Source organism: Leucopleurus acutus (genome assembly GCF_964270905.1).
Source record: "Leucopleurus acutus genome assembly, chromosome: 16".
NCBI lineage: Eukaryota > Metazoa > Chordata > Mammalia > Artiodactyla > Delphinidae > Leucopleurus > Leucopleurus acutus.
This window is the reverse complement of record NC_139158.1, coordinates 61,601,899-61,621,688: the sequence shown is the minus strand read 5'-3', so window position 1 is coordinate 61,621,688 and position 19,790 is coordinate 61,601,899. Positions and strand designations below refer to the sequence as shown.

The following is a 19,790-nucleotide window of genomic DNA, read 5'->3' as shown; positions in this document are numbered from 1 at the left end:
TACTTGAACAGTAATAACAGGATCCTTTTTAGTTGTGAGAATGACCTATTCTTTGCCAACAAAAGGTGGGAAAATGTGAAGCAGGGCTGGGCCGCTCTAGGTATATATGCTGCAAGTTAATAAATACAGAGTCAATATATTCCTCCGTTGGTCTTTCATAAAAACATTGTTCTGCTGCTAAGCGCATGGAAACATGAAAAGTTACTTTTCATACTTCTTCTAGTTGTTATATTAATAGAATAATGTTGTCTAGAATGCAGAACCAGAAGACCTCTTACCCTCTTGTCACCCATTTTCTGTAAAACCTGTAAAACAGGGGTAATTCTTCGTTTTGGATGCTTGTGAGACTAAAAGCCACTTACAAAGGTGGAAGTGCTTTGTGAACTAATATAAAGCTGGATTAAAATTAACTAATACAGTTTCATCCGGAACCCTTGTCAAAGGGTCATTCCAGAGATTACTAGTGAGCCCTAATTTTATGCATTAAAAAACAGAAAGGGGTGGGTGGGGAACGGGTCACTGGAGAGGATCAATTCTTTTACATTACATACCCGGGAAGAGGCCGAGCTGTCCAGCTTTTACCTATCAAAACACTGTGGCCCCAAGCCTGTTTAATAAAAAAAGCCTGCGGCAGGTTTTCTTGCAGATCTTGATGTTCAGATGCTTCTGTTACAGCTGCATATATTTTTAAGCTCTCCAAAACAATAAAAACAAAGGAATGACAATGACCTACAATAATCTTAAAAATCTTTTAAAAAGAAGTAATTCCCAAAGCCTGAGTCCCCTTAATTAAATCTCCTTGATTTGGAACACAGAACACCATTTCTTTTCTGAACTCACAGAGCTCGGCTGAGCTAGTCATGTACTACTGACATATTATTTCAGGAAGATGGACTAATTTAATTTCCTGCCACCAGGGCTTAAAATCTCGCTGTGGGTCCTCCTCAAAGGAGAAGGTTTTCTTGGAAGGATGCCCTGATTCTCTTTCTTTACTTTATTACCTTCCTTCTCCTTCTTCTGGTCAGTCTAATTACAGTGATAAATCTTTAAAGGAACTCACAACATTGCCAGGAAAGAAGGAACCACAGGTCAGCAGTTAAGCATTTTTGTCCTGAATACTTTTTCTGCTAGAACTTGTCATCTCGATGATAACAACCACTATTTGAATGGCTACTACACGAGAAAAATTGAGTCTTCCCCTAACTTCATCTCTTTTGTCCGCTGAGGAAATCAGTTGCACATTTCTCATGGCAGCCACTCTCTTCCAGAATCTTTGAGGACTTCCCTGGTGGCGCAGTGGTTAAGAATCCACCTGCCAATGCAGTGGACACAGGTTTGAGCCCTGGTCCGGGAAGCAACATGCCACGGAGCAACTAAGCCCGTGCGCCACAACTACTGAGCCCACACACCTAGAGCCCGCGAGCCACAACTACTGAGCCCACGCACCTAGAGCCCCTACTCCACAACGGGAGAGGCCACCGCAACAACAAGCCCACGCACTGCAGTGAAGAGTAGCCCCCACTTGCTGCAACTGGAGAAGGCCTGCGTGCAGCAACAAAGACCCAACACAGCCAAAAATAAATAAATAATTTTATTAAAAAAAGAAACTCACATGATTGGATTCACGCTCTCTCACCCTTGCTAGCTGTCATGGAGTCCACCTCAAATTCTAGAACCAGGTGCAGACTGGATGCTTAGTAACTACTGGCTTCCTATAGAGATTCTAGAACAGAGGTCACAGACTGATCACATTCTACCTGCCCCCTCTGCCCCAACTAGAGAAAGCCCGCATGCAGCAACGAAGATGCAATGCAGCCAAAAATAAATAAATAAATTTTAAAAAAGAGAGCGGTGTTGTTAAAAACAAAAAACAAAACCCCAGCAATTCCACGTCTATATTTGTGTATGTCCTGGTGAAAAACCTTTGCACCTGTGCACAAGGAAACACAGACAAGGGTGCTTCCTGCAGCACTGTTAAAATAATAGAAAATTGGAAACAACCATCCATTTATAGAGGAACTGAAAAATAAAATATGGTATACTCACATTACAGATAGTATACTATTCAGTAGTTCAAAGTAATAAATTAGAGCAGGGGTCAGCAAATGACAGCCCACAGGCCAAATCCAGTCCATAGCCTGTTTTAGTAAATAAAGTTTTATTGGAACACAACCACACCCCTTTGTTTACATATCATCTATGGCTGCTTTAGCTATAAAATAGCACAGCTGAGGGCCTCCCTGGTGGCGCAGTGGTTGAGAGTCCGCCTGCTGATGCAGGGGACACGGGTTCGTGCCCTGGTCCGGGAAGATCCCACATGCCGTGGAGCGGCTGGGCCCGTGAGCCATGGCCGCTGAGCGTGCGCGTCCGGAGCCTGTGCTCCGCAACGGGAGAGGCCACAACAGTGAGAGGCCCGCGTACCGCAAAAAAAAAAAAAAAAAAAAAAAAAAAAATAGCACAGCTGAGTAGCTGCAGCAGACAGTATGGCCCACAGAACATAAAATATTTACCACCTGATCTTTCACAAAAAAAGTGTGCCAACCCTGAATTAGAGTTATATATATTTACATGGATAAATAAATAGGTTGAGTGGAAAAGCAAGCTGCAGAGTGACGATTATGACTAAAAACTTAGAAAACAATATGGTGCTCATGGATTTGCATTAATGTATACATCAGTATTCCCCCAAATGGGTAGAAGGATATACAATAATTTATGATAGTGGCTATCCAAGTTGGACAGGGTGAAATGTTAAGAATGGGACAAGAAATGTGAAGAATTTTTCAATTTTATCTGTAATATTTTATCATTTCTCCTAAAAAAAGAAACAGGGAATGAGACTTGAAGCAAATAAGAGAAAATGTTAATAATTATCAATTCTGTTTCCTATATTTTTCTCTGAATGTTTAAGATTTCTCAAAAAAGAAAAGGAAAAAGAAAACCAGCAATTTCACACTGAAACAGAAAAACCAGATTTTCTGCTTCTCTGGAATGGGAATATCTGACAGCCCAGGCCCCAAGTGGCAGCAATGGGAACTGAGTGACGGCTGCCCCTCTAATGGGCCCGGCCACCCAATCCTCCCCAGCCCACACTCCCTACTGTCTCACACCCAGCATGCTCTGCTCATTTATACTGCCTGCCTGGCTCCTGTAGGCATCCCTGTCCATGACCAAATTCATGTATACATGATCTAATTGAGAAAGGCCTGCCATGTTAGTCCATCTCTTTTTTTTTCTTTTCAATATTTATTTATTTATTTGGATGTGCTGGGTCTTAGTTGTGGCACAAGGGATCTTTGTTGCGGCATGCATGTGGGATCTAGTTCCCTGACCAGGGATCAAACCCGGGCCCCCTGCATTGGGAGCGTGGAGTCTTAACCACTGGACCACCAGGGAAGTCCTAGTCCATCTTTTAAAATGACATTTACCAAGGCTCTGTAATGACATGGAATATGCTTAGAATAAATGAAAAAGCAGTTTACAAAACTGAATGCATGCAATCACAATTGTATAAAAATAAGATACACATCAAAACATTAATAGTGGTCCACTTTGTGTGATCGGACTACATATAGGTGATTTCCCCTGCTCCTTCGACATTTCTAGATTTTTCAAATTTTCTGTAACAAGCATGTGGTATCTTCAAATGGGAAAAAATAAAGGTCTGGCAATTCACCAGAAACATCCCTGCAAGGAGGAGCAATGTGCGGTCACACAAAGCACATACTAATGCATCTTTAATCACTGCACTCCAATGCAACGTCCTCTAAGACCTGACCGAGCAACCACCTGCCAACTGCCTGGCCTAGAGTTCAAGGACTCAGAGTGTCTGAAAGGCAGCCCAAACTACGGATCACAGGGGCCATCAGGACAGCAGCAACACTCAGGCAAGAAGATAAAAGTGACTCCCTATTAACCAGCCCAAACCAAGTCCCTGGGCAGGTTTCTCTAGGGGAAGCAGCTGTTTCTACTCTGTATCCAACTCATCACCATCAACACTACATTCTTTCTCAACTGTTGCTAATTGTTTTGAAGTATCAGGACTCCTTGTCTGCAAACCCTGAACCAACACCAAGAGAGCAATTCCAACTCTGGGTCTTTGGTTCCCATGACGGTCAGCTATCAAAATGTGAATTACACAATTTTCAGAACAAGATTATTCATCTCCAGTTGAAAAAATAACATCACTGTCTGGAGAACTTTTAAAAGGACATGGAATGTGTGTTGAGGGACTAGTCCTATATTTGCTTCTATTTACATAAAATATATCTGAAGGGATATGCAAGAGCCAGATAACAACACTGGCTGCCTGTAGGGAAAAGAGCTGGGTGGCTGAAGGCCAAGAGTATAAGGGAGGCTTTGCAGTGTATAATCCTTTTATACCTCTTGAATCATGTAAATATATTACCTAGTCAGAAAAATCAAATTAGGGGAGAAAAAAGATGGAAAAAATCTGTAAAATTAACTACATCCAGGTGTTAAAACTCATTTTTCTCTTTTCATCTATCCACCATGAATATAATGTAATAAAATGTTTTAACTGATGAACAAAGGGTCCTAGTTGTAAAACTATTTGTCTTAACTTCATGGTAAAGCTTCATAAAAGAGCTTCTATGAGGTCTACAGCAATGGAAATCCTTAACTTCCTAATGTCAATGTAGCATGTCACATAGCCTCAGCCATAAAAGGCATTCAGAGCAAAGATGTCAAAATAACAGACTAATAAAATATATTCTGGGGACTTCCCTGGGGGTCCAGTGGTTTAGACTTCGCCTTCCAATGTAGGGGGTGTGGGTTCGATCCCTGGCTGGGGAGCTAAGATCCTACATGCCTCACAGCCAAAAAGCCAAAACATAAAACAGAAGCAATACTGTAACAAATTCAATAAACACTTTAAAAATGGTCCACATCAAAAAATAAATAAAATAAAATATATTTATTTTAGTGTAATATAGTGTAATAACAGGCACTGTTTATAAACACAGGTCATCTGTTTTTTGTAAGCCAAACAGTTGTGTGAACGGTCTAAACACTTTCAAACTGTCTCTTACAGTACATATGAGAGCCACAGAATCTTAAACTGGCACATATTATTTGAGGGCATCTGAGCAGTCAATATCAAAACACTGAAATGCAATACTCAAAATGTAATACTCCCTTGAAACAGCAACTCCATTTCTTGGAACTATTTTAAGGCCTTCAGTGAATAACTGAATACATGTGGAAGATGTATGTACACCTTTATGCTTATCTCAGCAGCATCTCTAACCACTTAAATACTCATTGATAAGGGATTGGTTAGATTATGACACATCTCTACAATGGGAAATTATGCAGTCATTAAGAATGGCAATACAGGGCTTCCCTGGTGGCGCAGTGGTTAAGAATCCGCCTGCCAATGCAGGGGACATGGGTTCGAGCCCTGGTTCAGGAAGATCCCACATGCCGCGGAGCAGCTAGATCCCACATGCCGCGAAGCAGCTAAGTCCATGCGCCTAGAGCCCGTGCTCTGCAACAAAAGAAGCCACCACGATGAGAAGCCCACGCACCGCAACGACGAGTAGCCCCCGCTCACTGCAAGTAGAGAAAGCCCGCACGCAACAACGAAGACCTAACGCAGCCAAAAATAAAATAAATGAAATAAATAAACCTATAAAAAAAAAAAAAGAATGGCAATATACTTCTAAGTATTTACACATGGGAAGATGTTCATGACATTTTGTTGAGTGAAAAAAAGCAGGCTACCAGGGACTTCTCTGGTGGTGCAGTGGTTAAGAATCTGCCTGCCAATGCAGGGTTCAATCCCTGGTCTGGGAAGATCCCACATGCCGCGAAGCAACTAAGCCCATGTGCCACAACTACTGAGCCTGCGCTCTAGAGCCTTCGAGCCACAACTACTGAGCCTGCATGACCCAACTACTGAAGCCTGCCTGCCCAGAGCCTGTGCTTTGCAACAAGAGAAGCCACTGCAATGAGAAGCCTGCACACCACAACAAAGAGTAGCCCCTGCTCGCTGCAACTAGAGAAAGCCCTCGCGCGGCAACGAAGACCCAACACAGCCAAAAATAAATAAAATAAAATAAAATAAATTTATATTAAAAAAGCAGGCTACCAAACAGAAGACTTACTATGATGTGATTTATGTTTACATGTGTACATGCACAAGTGCAGAGAAAGTTGTGAATGAGACAGTGTAAAGTCATGATTCAAAGCATGAACTTTAGTATTCAACGCGTCAGCATTTGAATTTCTGCTCTGCCACTTAGCTATAAAATCTTGAGAAAGTTACATTAAGTCATAGTTTCTTCTACAAAATGGGATTAATAACAACACCTACCATAAAGAACTGTTCTAAGGATTACTAAGTAAGCTAATAAATGTTAAATGGTTAGCCTAGTGCAAGATGTGTAATAAACACTCAAGAAAGGCAAACAATATTGATCTCTGGGGGGTGCGCTTGCAAGTGATTGTTTTTGCTTTCTTTGGCCTTCTTCACAGGTGCATGTATTTTGTTTCTTACAATCAAGCAGGGGGATGGCAATAAAGCTATTTTTTCTTTGGGGAAAAAAGTCTAGTAACTTGGTTTCAGCTTACACATCTTAGGAAGACAGGCTACTTATCTGGAAAGAAACCTAGAAAGGTCACAGATAAGAAACATGAACAACTAAACGCCTGCTCTGAATTCAAATTGGTGCCAAGCACTCCCTGTCACTTGATGACCCCAACAGGCTAACAAAGAAAGCATTTAACTGATAAGGGGGAAAAAGAGGCAAAGAAATCCTATTTTGTGAAACATTCATAACATACATTCATAAAAAATATATTTAGGGCTCCCTGGTGGCTCAGTGGTTAAGAATCTGCCTGCCAATGCAGGGGACACAGGTTCGAGCCCTGATCCAGGAAGATCCCACATGCTGCGGAGCAACTAAGCCCGTGTGCCACAGCTACTGAGCCTGCACTCCAGAGCTTGAGCCACAACTACTGAGCCCAAGAGCCACAACTACTGAGCCCAGGTGCCACAACTACTGAAGCCCACGCACCTAGAGCCGGAGCTCTGCAACAAGAGAAGCCACCACAATGAGAAGCCAGCGCACCGCAACGGAGAGTAGCCCCCACTCGCCGCAACCAGGAAAAGCCCGCACGCCACAATGAAGACCAAACCCAGCCAAAAATAAATTTATTTTAAAATATATATACATATATTCAAGTCTAGAGGACACTATCAGAATCAATGTGGGTCTGGGGCTTTGCTGTATTCAATAGTCACAGCTCATAGTACATTAGGAACTTAATGTATATTCCTCTTCTAATCCTCAAAATCACCTTATGAGGAACAGTATTAGCCTTATTTTAAAAATAAGGATGGGAGGCTCAGAGAAATTAACTGGCTCAAGGTCACACAGCAATTAAATGGAACAGTCAGAATTCAAAACCAGGTTTGTCTTATTAAAAGACCCTAATTTAAACTTATTTTAAACACACGCACATGCGTATACACATGTGTATTAATATATGAATAGATTAAAACAATTCAAGTTGTACATACAGTGAACAGGTAAATCTTCCCCCTACCCCTGGGGAGATACTCGAAGCATGTGCAAGCATTAACGTATCTATATTGCTTCCCTACCTTGTTTTTTGTTTTTAAACTCAAGTTTAAGTATAGTATCACCATTCTCTATCTTACTTTATAGATCTTGGGCCCCCCCCACCCCCACCCCCATCCCCACCTTTTAAGTAGCTGCCTAAATGCCATGGTACAGTTCTCTTATAATGTATTGATTAGCCCCCTGCTGAGGGAACCTCTGATAGTTTCTGGTCTTTGCTAGTGCAAACAATGCTGCAGTGAATATCCTGAACATATACCTTTAGCTACACACGAGGGTTCTTCGTAGGAGCTATTCCTGGATGTGTAAACACTATACATGTTCCTTTTTGACAGAGGGCACCATCCTACCCACTTCCCAGGCTGTACCATTTATCCTCCCACCAACAGTGCACCGACTGCCCACACAGTACATTCCATGTACTGATCCAGGAGAGAAATGAAACTGTTTCTCTGCTAAACATTTACACTCTGATGTCAGAGACTTAATCAACCAAATACAACATTTGGCCCTTGAGTAGGGCCCTTTTTTGGATCTTGATTCAAACACACCGATTGTTAAAAATGTATGAGACCATCAAGGAAATTTGAACATTAAGGAATGTTAAGGAATTATTGTTACATTTTTAGGTGTGGAAATGGTATTTTTTAAAGAAGGTTCTTACTCTTAGAGACACACACAAAAGCATTTTCGTATAAAGTTTTTTTTTTAACATCTTTATTGGAGTATAATTGCTTTACATTGTTGTATTAGTTTCTGCTATATAACAAAGTGAATCAGCTGTATGTATACATATATCCCCTCCCTCTTGCATCTCCCTCCCACCCTCTCTGTCCCACCCCTCTAGATGGTCATGAAGCACTGAGCTGATCTCCCTGTGCTATGCGGCTGCTTCCCACTAGCATATAAAGCTATATGCTGACTGGGACCAAAATAATCAGAGGTGAGGTGGGGTGGGATGAGTAAGAGGTTATAAGTGAGACAGAACTGCCATGTGCTGCTAACTGCTGGAGCTGGGTAATGGGTCCATGGTTCATTACACTATTCCATTTTTATGTATGCTTGAAAGTTTCCAAGACGGGTGGGGGGGGGGGGGAAGATTGCCCTCTGACCAATGCCTTTTAACTTTTAAGAAAATTTTAATTGTGGTTAAAAAAACCCCACAAAATATAAAATGTACCCTCCTAACCGTTTTTAAGTGTACAGTTCAGTAATGACAACGATATTCACATTGTTGTGTGACAGATCTCTAGAACTTTTTCATCTTGCTAAACTGAAACTCCATACCTATCAAATGGCAACTTCCCATTTCCCTGTCTCCCCAACCCCTGGAAACCACCAATCTACCTCAGGGTTCATCCATGTTGTGTAGCATGTGACAAGATCTCTTTTTTTTTATAAGGCTAAATAACCACCTATTGTGTGTATATACCACATTATCTTTATCCATTGATCTGTCCACAGACATCTGGGCTACCTGCACCTCTCAGCTATCGTGAGATCACAGGTGTACTCAATGACTTGTCCTTTTAATCAGACTGCCCTGCAGCTGGGTAGAGAGCCACAGCAAATTCTACATTTAAAAGAGGGAGGGGGCCTGGAATAACAAAAAAGAGATTCAGACACACCTGGGAATGAAACCCAGCCCAACCATTCCCAGCTCTGGGACTCCAGGCAAGTTCCTTCAACCAGCTAAGCCTATATCCTCCTCTGCAAAATGGGACTACCACAAATGCCCTGCTCCTTGGGGCTGTGTGAGGATTAGAGGAGGACAAGCATGACAAGGCATGGCCCACAAGAGGTGCTTCTGCCCTGACCCAATTTACAGGAGAAAAAAACCTGAGACTTGGAGAGAGAAGCAACATGGCAGACTGAGTTAATCAGCAGCAAAGTAAGCAGAAACCAGGGCTACCGGGCTCCAAAGTTCATGGCGTTTTTCCACACCAGTGTGTCCTAAATGTCAGTCATCTGATTGTCTCTTCACAATTTCTGCCATATCCACACACCACCTGTACCATTATTTAGTTAAGATTTTGCTTTAAATCTACTTTAACACTTTTTTTTTTTTTAATTTATTTTTTTGGCCATGCTGCACGGCTTGCAGGATCTCAGTTCCCTGACCAGGGACTGAAGCCAGGCCACAACAGTGAAAGCCCAGAATCCTAACAACTAGGCCACCAGGGAACTCCCAAATTTCTTTTTAACAGAAACTTCGTATGACTACCATGAATGGAAAACCAGTATCACTTGTTGTAAATAGAAAGTAACTGAAAATAAAGACAAACAACCACGTTACTAAATTCGAACTAGATACTGTAGCTTACCTAAGGCCAGAGGCCTGATCTCTCTTGGTTAGAAAGCCAGTAGAAGGGTGAGATAGGGAGGGTGGGAGGAAGGCTCAAGAGGGAGGGGATATGGGGAAATATGTATGCATATGGCTGATTCACTTTGTTGTCTCACAGAAACTAACACAGTATTGCGAAGCAATTATACTCCAATAAAGATGTATTAAAAAAAAAAAGAAACTAAGAAAGCCAGTTTAGCACGTGTTAAGAAAGACTGGAACCAAACAAATACTCTCCTTGACATAGTCAAAAGAACTAAAAGAGTTTCGAAGGGAATAACTCTCACTGTGTCGTTCAACATAATTTAGGATGTTGTGTCTGAGTGTCAACTAAAATCTTCTGTTCCACCTGGTTTAGCTCCGGAATCTAAGGCCATCCATGTCCCCAAATCAGAGTCCCCTTATCAAGATCCCTGGTGATTGGTGTGTACATGAATGTTGGAGAAGCTGCCCACATATGCTACCTTTATCGTAAACAGTTCCCAAAGTTGATCAAGCAGAATGTCCCATAAATCACAGAATTTGTTTCAGTAATATAACGAGTTAAATACATTAAATAAATCCCCTGCCTAAAGTCCACCAGAACTGTCATGGTTCACTGTCCAATTCCATAATGATATGCTCTCACAGCTCATTCAGTGCACAAAACTGATCATGTACATACAATATTCCTGGTTAATGTCACCAGCCAACAGTCTGTTCATAGAATGAAGGGTTTAAATGTTAAAGGCTCAGGTTCTGGGTCCTACTCATAGGGAATCTGTATCAAAAAGAAAAACAGATTAAGAAGCAGCAGCAAAGAAGGCGACAAAAACTATGAAAAGATACCTTTATGGCTTGTGAATTATACCTCAATAAAGCTTTTTTTTTTTTGAAGATATTTTTAGGGTCCTAATCAAATTTTAAGAAGGAAAATGTACAGTTCTCCTTTTCAACTTTTTAAAGTTCTAACTTTCCGCAAACTAATTTATTTAGAATTGTTCTCTTATGAGGCTGAGAGGGAAGCAAAGATATTCACTACAGCACTATATGTGATTATAAAAAGCCAGAAACAACGTCAATGCCCAATGCTAGGGAAAGTTTACTAGCTCATAATTACTAAACATGGGGAAATGGTTATGAAATGTTATGTGAACATTTCCAAATGCAAAATGGGAGATACACTTTGAGAGCAACTACCTAAAAAGATAGCTGTGCAAGTGGACAAGTAAAGCTGAAACTGAGTCAGGATACCCTTTGCACAGGTGATCCCTCTCCACCAAACTGCACTAATGTCTGCCTTTTCAACTGTATTTAGACACTACCTTGTTAAAAACATTATTTAAGGAGGCTGCCTTTATAATTAAAATTTTTTAACAATGAAAGGATCTAGTTTAAAGAAATCATCAGAAATGTAGACAAAAGTTTATGCAAAGAAAAAAAAAGTTTATGCAAAGATAATCTTCAAGATGTTCTCTGTAGCACTATTCATAGCATTTAAGTATTGAAACCTGCCTAAATGACAATGACTGGGCAAACAGGTAAGAATTGCACATTCATGAGATAAAATACATTTAGGAATATATTTTCCTTTGGACAGTAAGATGTTTTAACAGTAGTTATTTCTGAGTGAATCTTATTTAATCTTTTCAGGGTTTTCCTCAATGGAAATTATTTTTATAATTAAAAAAAAATTCTATTAAAAAATGCTGGCAATTGAAGAAGTAAGGAGGGAAAAATACTATATATTTCTTAGGCTAGAATCTGACCTGCTACTGCAGACCGTGCAAAACCAGTAACTATTTCCACCAAGAACTATCTTCTTGCTGTTATCTTAAGTAACTTGAGCTGACATTTTGTCTTACCTGGATGGAATCTTTTATGATTTACTAGCTAGATTTCTTTGCTTAGGTTACTGAAATGTGTTATAAAGTAATGGTTACTGCAGTCCCCTAAGCTGCTGGAGACAGTACTATGAGCTTCAGTTTCTGTGTAATTTATGTCACACACGAAAGCCCCAAAGCAAGCCCTTCCTGAAACCACTGCTGAAAGGGATGTTAAGGACCCCAGAGTGGGTAACAGCATGTCCAGTCTCAGCTCCCAGTAGTCTATTACAATCTCTATTTCACTTGGACTCACTTCCATTTATACACTATGTTCAAATATGACAAAATGCAACTGCTGCAAATATCTTGCCAAAAACTTAAAAATAAAACCACACCCACCACAATTATCACTGGTGCTCTCTAATGCAAACTATGATTTAAATAAATCAGCATACTAAAAAGATAGATCTGCCTCTGTGTGAAGAGCTCAGTATCTGCTATCAGTGTGACAAAGCGAGGAGACACAACGTGTCACCAAGATTAACTGAAGCCTTAAACAAGAACATCCCAAGCTGCAATGCAGATGTGTGATGCTGATAAGATGAGCTGATTGCAATGATCTCCGACTGCCAAGAAACAGCTCGAAAAGCCCCACCCTGGAAGGCTGGGAGAAAGCCCTGCATGAAGTCACCAAGGAAGAGGAAAATATTACCCAACTCAAAGCTGTCTTTCAGGCAGCGCTGCAAGAGCCTTGGAAGATTATCCCACGTCCTTATTTTGCCTATACAGACACTGAGGGCCAGAGAGGCTGAGTTACTTGCCTTGGGTCACATAGCAAGTGGCAGAATTGCTATTAAAATTCATGTCTCCACCCAGATCCCACTGCCTTTTCACACCAGAATTTCCTGTGGTGGCACAGGCCTTGACCAAGAAATCTTTCTAAGACTGCAGAGATAAGGGATGTTGAAGGGAAAATAATGAGCCCACATGGCAGACAGGGAAAACTGAGGCTTGACAAAATTGACTCTTTTACAGATTAAAAAATGGCTAAAAATATTCTTTGGTGACAGAAGATAGGGTAGTGGTCACCCTTCTGGAGGGAGGTAAGGAAGGCTTCTGGAGTGCTGGTAATGTTCTATATCTTGATCTGGGTGGTGGTATCATGGGTGAGTTCATTTTATGAAAATTCAACAAACTATACAGTTACAATCATCTAATTTTTCTGCCTGTTTCTTATCCTTCAATAAAAACATTACATTAAGAAAAGAAAAAAAAAAACGGAATCTTTTGCAATTAGTCAGCAGTGGCACAGGGCTTTAGCCACCCTCTCCTCACGGGTGCAGATGTTATCACCAGAATCAAGAAACAGTTCAGGGCCGAATGACTCAGAATACAAGCTCTCAGTTCCTACCTGTTTCATGTTTCAGCCCTGAGTTAGAGCTAAGAAGGATGAGAGGTAGCCTATCTCACAAATCAGATTATCTATTTGTTGCCTATCAGTGAAGTAACTGACACCCATGGTTATGTTAAAATACCTCAAGGGTTTTTCCCCTGATTTCTTCAAACATTCTATGAAGTCAGTTTTCTTCATCAGCCTTTAAAGTTATTTACCCAGATACAGAAGAGAAAGAAAGGCTTTTGACAAGACGTCAGGGATGTACCGCCCACCTGAAAAACAGATGAACAAGTGAGTGGTAGGAAGAGCAATGGACTTGGAATCAGACCTGGGTAAGTTATTTGACTTTTCTGTGCCTCTACTTTCCTCTTCCGGAAAATGGGATTCATAACAGTCCTCATGTTACAGCATTGCTGTGAGGACTAAATGAGACGACATGTGTAAAGTGCTGAAAACAGCGCTTGGCTCAATAAATGTTAGCTATTTCTATTACAGGTAGACCTCGGAGATACTGCAGGTTTGGTGCCAGGCCACCATAATAAAGCAAATCTTGCAATAAAGCAGGTCACACAAATTTTTTGGTTTCCCAGCGCATATATAAGTAATGTTTACACTATACTGTAGTCTACTGAGTGTGCAAGAGTATTATGTCTAAAGAAACAATGGACACTAATTAATGTACACTAATTAAAAAATACTTTATTGCTAAAAAATGCATCATCTGACAAAGAAGAGTTGCCATAAACCTTCAAATTGTAAAAAAAAAAATGCAGTACTTGTGAACCACAGTAAAAAAAAGGTAAGCCTGTACTTTTATTATCACTATCTTTGGCAAGTCCTAGTTTTGCTACTTATTAACAAAGGAGTACATCTCAAGCTTTAAAGTACTCAGGAAACACCCGGGGGTCTTGGTAAAATGCAGACTGGCTTATTATATCTACACTTAGACTCTGCATTTCTAACAAGCTCTCAGGGCACATGGGTGCCTCAGTCATGCAGAACACACTTTGAGTGGCAAGGATCTACCGAACCCAGCACCTATTGGGTGCTTCATATTACTGACCAAAATGAATGACCCCTCAGTAGCTCAATGCTTCATCTGTAAACTGGGGATAATACATATGCCATGTGATCTCAACTGACTGAACATTAGTACACAAGAATGCACGGGAAAGAGCATTCTAAACTGCAAACAAAGCTACCCAAGCAGAGGTGGTAGGATTATCAGTCTTGCTATTCGCAATGTTGAATTTACAACATTGTGAAACCTAAATTTACAGGGGCAATTATTAGCATACGGTAAAAGGCGGCTCGAATTCCCTTGCTAGAATTCTAGCAAGAACACAACAGCTTCTCCAGGGATTCCCAAATCAAAAGCTCTGAAACTTTAGAAATGTCATTCGATGGCCAAGAAAGAACCACTTTGGCAGGGAGAGTGTGGCCATTTGAGGCACTAAGCTTCAAGAGTGATTCCATTCTCTCTCGCAGAGATGGCCAGCCTCCTCCCAGCTTTCATCAGCCAAGATCTCAAGTCAGGACAGCAATGCCAACAGCATGAGACAGATGGGCACTGCCCTGGCAGAGCCCACACCTGCCACTCCACTAGCTGGTAAAGAGCCAGACTTCGAGAAAAGCAGGGCTTCCGGATGTCCAAGGTGGAGGCTTCAAAAAGATGTACCTGGCTATCTTCCTGCAGTATAAGCAGGGATCTCCTCCCCAGAGGCTGTAAGTATGATGTTTACACCTGTGCCTCTCCTCCAAGGGTTCACAGGGAACTAGAGCTAATTCTTCCACACACAGCACCTTACCAAAAAGTTCTCTCATCATTTTAGAGGCAGGTGGCACCATCAACATCTACCTAATTGAGCAGGCCAAACCCAAGAGACGCCTCCGATTCCTCTAGCCCTTCCCCTCAACCACCATCCTGCTGGCTTCACCTCCATGACACATCCCCAATCCATCCTCCTGTACCATCTCCACCGTCACCACCCTAGAAAGCCGCCATCACCTCTCACCTGGCCTCCTAACTACCCTCCTGCCTGCCATTCTTACACCCCTTAAAATTCACTGGCCACAGGGGCCAAAGTGATGTTTTTAAAAAACAAAAAACAGATCACATCACTCCCCTTCTTAAAGCCTTCAAAGCCTTCCCATTGCTTTTGGAATAAAGTCCCACCTCCTCACTCTAGTCCACAGGCCCTAGATGACTTGAGGCCTCACCCCCAGCCCAGCCCCCACTTGGCCATCTCACCATTCTCCCCTCCCCGCCCCCCAGCCCACCTGCTCCAGCTGCTCTGAGCCTTCTTTCAGTTCCCAGAACTTACTAAGCTTATTCCCACCTGAGAGCCTTTACTTTTGCTGTTCCTTCTGCCATATTCTCAAATGTTTGGCCCCTTTCTGGCAGCAAGTCTCAGCAAAAATGTCACCCCCTCAGAGTGGCCTTCTCAGACCACCCAATTAATTGGCAGCATCCCCATGGGGAAGTCACTCTCCATCACATCACTGTTTTACTGTTTGCACAGTACTTATTTCCATCCAAGTGACCTTGTTGATTTATTGGTCTATTTTTCCGCCGCTGCCACTAGAATGGAAGCTGCACGAGAGCAAGGACCTCACCTACCTCTCTACCATCACATCCCTAGGCTAGAACTGGACCTGACACACACCAGGTGTTCAGCAAATGCTGAATGAATGAAACTGAGGCAGTAGAGGTAAAAGCACTGAACTCGTCACCAGGGAAGCCCTTAAGCATTTTTGTAAACCATTAAGACACCATAAAGAGAGCACTGTATTATTAGCCAGCATAAGAGAATGCTCTTTCTTAGGGACCCATAAATCAGTGGATGAAAGGACTTAGAGAGCAAGCCAAGGCTTCTAGCCCAGGCACCCAACAGAAGCATGAGGACACAAGAGATGTGAATCCGAAGCTTTACTCTGAGGAGGGCAAACACAAGATATGGATTCATTTAAAGACATCAAATTCATTTCAAATGCTAGTAATAGGGCTTCCCTGGTGGCGCGGTGGTTGGGAGTCCGCCTGCTGATGCAGGGGACATGGGTTCGTGTCCCGGTCCGGGAAGATCCCACATGCCGCGGGGCGGCTGGGCCCGTGAGTCATGGCCGCTGGGCCTGCGCGTCCGGAGCCTGTGCCCCGCAATGGGAGAGGCCACAGCAGTGAGAGGTCCGCGTACCGCAAAAAAAAAAAAAAAAAAAAAAAAAAAGCTAGTAATATGCAAATTAAGCTCTGAGGTCCTTGAAGAATGTGGAGTTGGGGCTGATCTCCACATGCTCCACTGTGCTTGGCATAAAGGGATTTAGTAAACATTTACTGAACTGTGGGTCGGACTACCAAACCTGGTATCCTATCATCAGCTTTGATTTTTCTTTGCAACCCATTCTGGCATGGGATTACAGGTTCCTGGGGCAACTCTGTAATACTGACATTTATGACATTTATATAATACTATGACAGCTACTGTTTCATGCATGCAATGACCCTGTGAGGTTGACAGACCTGGTATCGTCAGCACATGCTTTAATTTATTCATTCACCAATCATAAATAGAATATAAAGTATAATACAGGTGCTATGTTAAGCCCAAATAACAGTAATGTTTACCAAACATGCCAGGCACTTTACATGTATTAGGTGCAAATAAATCCTCATAACAGCCATATATAGTGGATACTATTATTATCTCCCTTTTACAAATGATGAAACTATAGCACAAAGAGGTGAAGTAAAATTACTCAGTGGCATGCAGCTTGGAAGTGGCAGAGTCAAGAATTGAACCCAGGCAGCCTGATTCCATGCTTTTAAACCACCAGCATGCAATCAGAATTGTACAATAGCACCAAAAGGGCCTACCAGCCTACTCCTCTCACTTTAAAGAGGAGAGGGCATGGGGACAGAAAAGCCCCTTGTAAACATTCCAACTTTGTTTTGAGGTCCCCACTTTGGATGGTATCTATTTAAATGAAGCTTTATGTAAGATCTTGTTTCCTTGCCAGTGGAAGAAAAGCCTCTAGCCAAAGCAGTCAGAAGGAACAAAAGAAGACCCTTGTGGCTTTGTAACAGCTACTGCTGAGAAATCAGAGATATCAGGGTACAGGGAAGAAAATACAGGATTTACCTGGAAATGTGTCCAGCTCCATCACTTAATAGGTATAAAATTCTTAGGCAAGTCATTCACTTTTCTTAGCCTCAGTTTCCTCATCTTCGAAATGGGGATGACATCACCACCTACCTGGCAAAGTCTATGTGAAGATTAAATGAGATAATATACCTGAAAAGTGCTCCTTAATCATATACAGTTGACCCTCAGTATTTGTAGGGGATTCCAGGAGCCCCCTTGGATACCAAAATCCACGGATGCTCAAGTCCCTTATATATAAAGGTGAAGTACATACCTTCCTTGAAAAAAAAATCCACATCCACACAGTTCAAACCTGTGTTGTTCAAGGGCCAACCAGACTTGTAAATAGCTATTACTGTTTCAAGCACTTCTCAAAAGACATAAAGATAACTCTTTGTCTTCTGGAAGGGTCAACAAGGCCTAAGTAGAAAATAAAACCATAACCTCAAACAACTACAAGGACTTGACCCCAGGGTTTCCCCCACCAGGACTACTTTGCAGAAGTCCACACCACCTCCCTTTCTCTGGGCAGAATGGAGAAGTAAAACTGAGGGTGGGGGGGATGTCAACAGGGGGAGGAATAGCCAATGAGCTGGTGAACTACACACCTAAATCCTACCTGTCTCAAAGTCAACTCCTCCAGGAAGCCTTACCCAAACCACCCTTCATGCCTCATAATAGCTTGCTGAGCACTTACTATGTGCCAAGCTACTTGACATACCCATCTTACTGGATTCCCACAGTGGTTCATTAACGCATTTTACAGATAAAGAAAAGAAGGCTCAAGGAGATTAACTTGCCCAAGGCCACACAGTTACTAAGTGTAGATGCAAAGTCTCAAATTCAGACACTCGGACTTAAAGTTGGACTCTCGGTCCTTCTCCTCCCCATTTAGGGCACTTTCAACATACACCTCTCATAATCTTAACCACTCTGAGCAGCAAGTGATAGGACCCCATTGTGCAAAAAGGTTAACTGAGGCCAAGAGGGGAAGGGACTTATCCAAGGTCACACAGCGAGCCAGGGGCAGCGTCGAGGTTTGGACCCCAAGCTTTCGCTTTCCCGCCTCCCTCCCGAGCTGGGTCCCAGACTCCGACCCCTCGCGGCCGGGTCTGGGGGTCGGGCCGCACCCCTGCCCGGGGGAGGAGGGGCGAGGTCGCCCGGACTGCCTGAAGATGCCCAGGAGGCAGGGCAGAAGATGCTCCCGCTCCCGGAGCAGCAAAGCCAGTCGGTGGTGCTGCCCCGGGCCTTCGGGAAGATCCCAGGCGGCGGAAGGATCGGCCCTGCCCAGCGGTCGTTCGCATCGTCGCCGACTCACCTGCAGCCCGAGCCGAACGCGGGCGGCGGCGGCAGCGGCGGCAGGAGCGGCTGCGAACCGTGGGCTCAGCCATTCCCCGCTGCCCCGGATGGGGAGAGACCGAGGCCGCTCACTTCCTTAGCAACCCGGCTCGGCGACCTACTTCCTTAGCAACCAGTGTCAATTTCAATAACTTTATTGGGACACGAGCGGCGGACATGGAGAGCCGGGCGAGCCAGGCGGGGAAGGGCCGGGCCAGGTATTGGCGCTTAGTAGGTATCCAGCAGACTTCGGTCCTTTCACCCATCTAAGGGGGTATGAGACGAGCGCGACATGGCCTGACAACCACCTGCTAGTATCTCGTGCCTCGGTTTCACCATCTGTAAAATGGAACGCACTGGCTTGGTTGCGCCATTTGACCTTTCCTAAAGCGCCTTCACATCTCAAATTGCTGAGATAGCTCCCATTTAGGGCCCACTCGGTCACTCAACCAAAAATTTAGGAATCATTTCTGTCCCTTCCCTCTCTTTCACTCCCCCCACCCGGCCCCCACATCCAGTCAGTCACCATGTCCCTTAGAGTACTCCTCAAATATTTCTCCTATCCACCTTTCTTCATCTCCAGGGCCACCACATCAGGCCAGGCAGAGCTCCCCTCACCTCTAGCCTGCCTGCCTTCTCTGTGCTCTGCTTCTACTCTTTTGTCCAGCCTTGACCTGTCAATCTATTTTCCACAAGGTGGCCAAAATGATCATTTTAAAACATAAAACAGATCGTGTCACATTCTGCTTAACACCATTTAATGGACTCCCACTGCTTTTAAAGTCAAGCCCAAAGCCCTTACTACTTTCTACAAAATCAATAAAACTCTGTTCCACCCCCATTGGCCTGGAAGGCCAGGTTCCATACCCGCTCCCCCCAAGAACTTGACCTGCTGTTACCCACTATGCAGAAGCTCCTGAGAGCAGGATCCCTTTATTCATGGTTACATCTGCCACTCTTGGTCCATAGTAGGTGCTCAATAAATATGTGTTGAATGAATGAATACCTGGGATGCTCTTCCCCACCCCCCAGCCCCTACTTTTGCCTAGTGTGGTAGATATTGCTACCTACTACCCCACATTTTTTTTCTGGCTCCTGAACACACAACTAGACTACATTTCCCAGCCTTAACCTGTGGTTCAGACCAAGTTCTGGCCAATTCAA

At 43.0% G+C, this 19,790-nt stretch overlaps 1 protein-coding gene across 1 annotated transcript in view; it reads right to left on the bottom strand.

Moving 5' to 3' along the window:
• The window catches only part of KIF3B (kinesin family member 3B), a 36,722-nt gene extending 18,037 nt beyond the window's left edge, over nucleotides 1-18,685 (bottom strand). The window contains exon 1 of the mRNA XM_082856755.1: nucleotides 18,607-18,685. The gene's annotated coding sequence lies outside the window, so the exon portion shown is untranslated. The remainder of the gene's footprint in view (nucleotides 1-18,606) is intronic.
• Nucleotides 18,686-19,790: the final 1,105 nt, after the last annotated feature.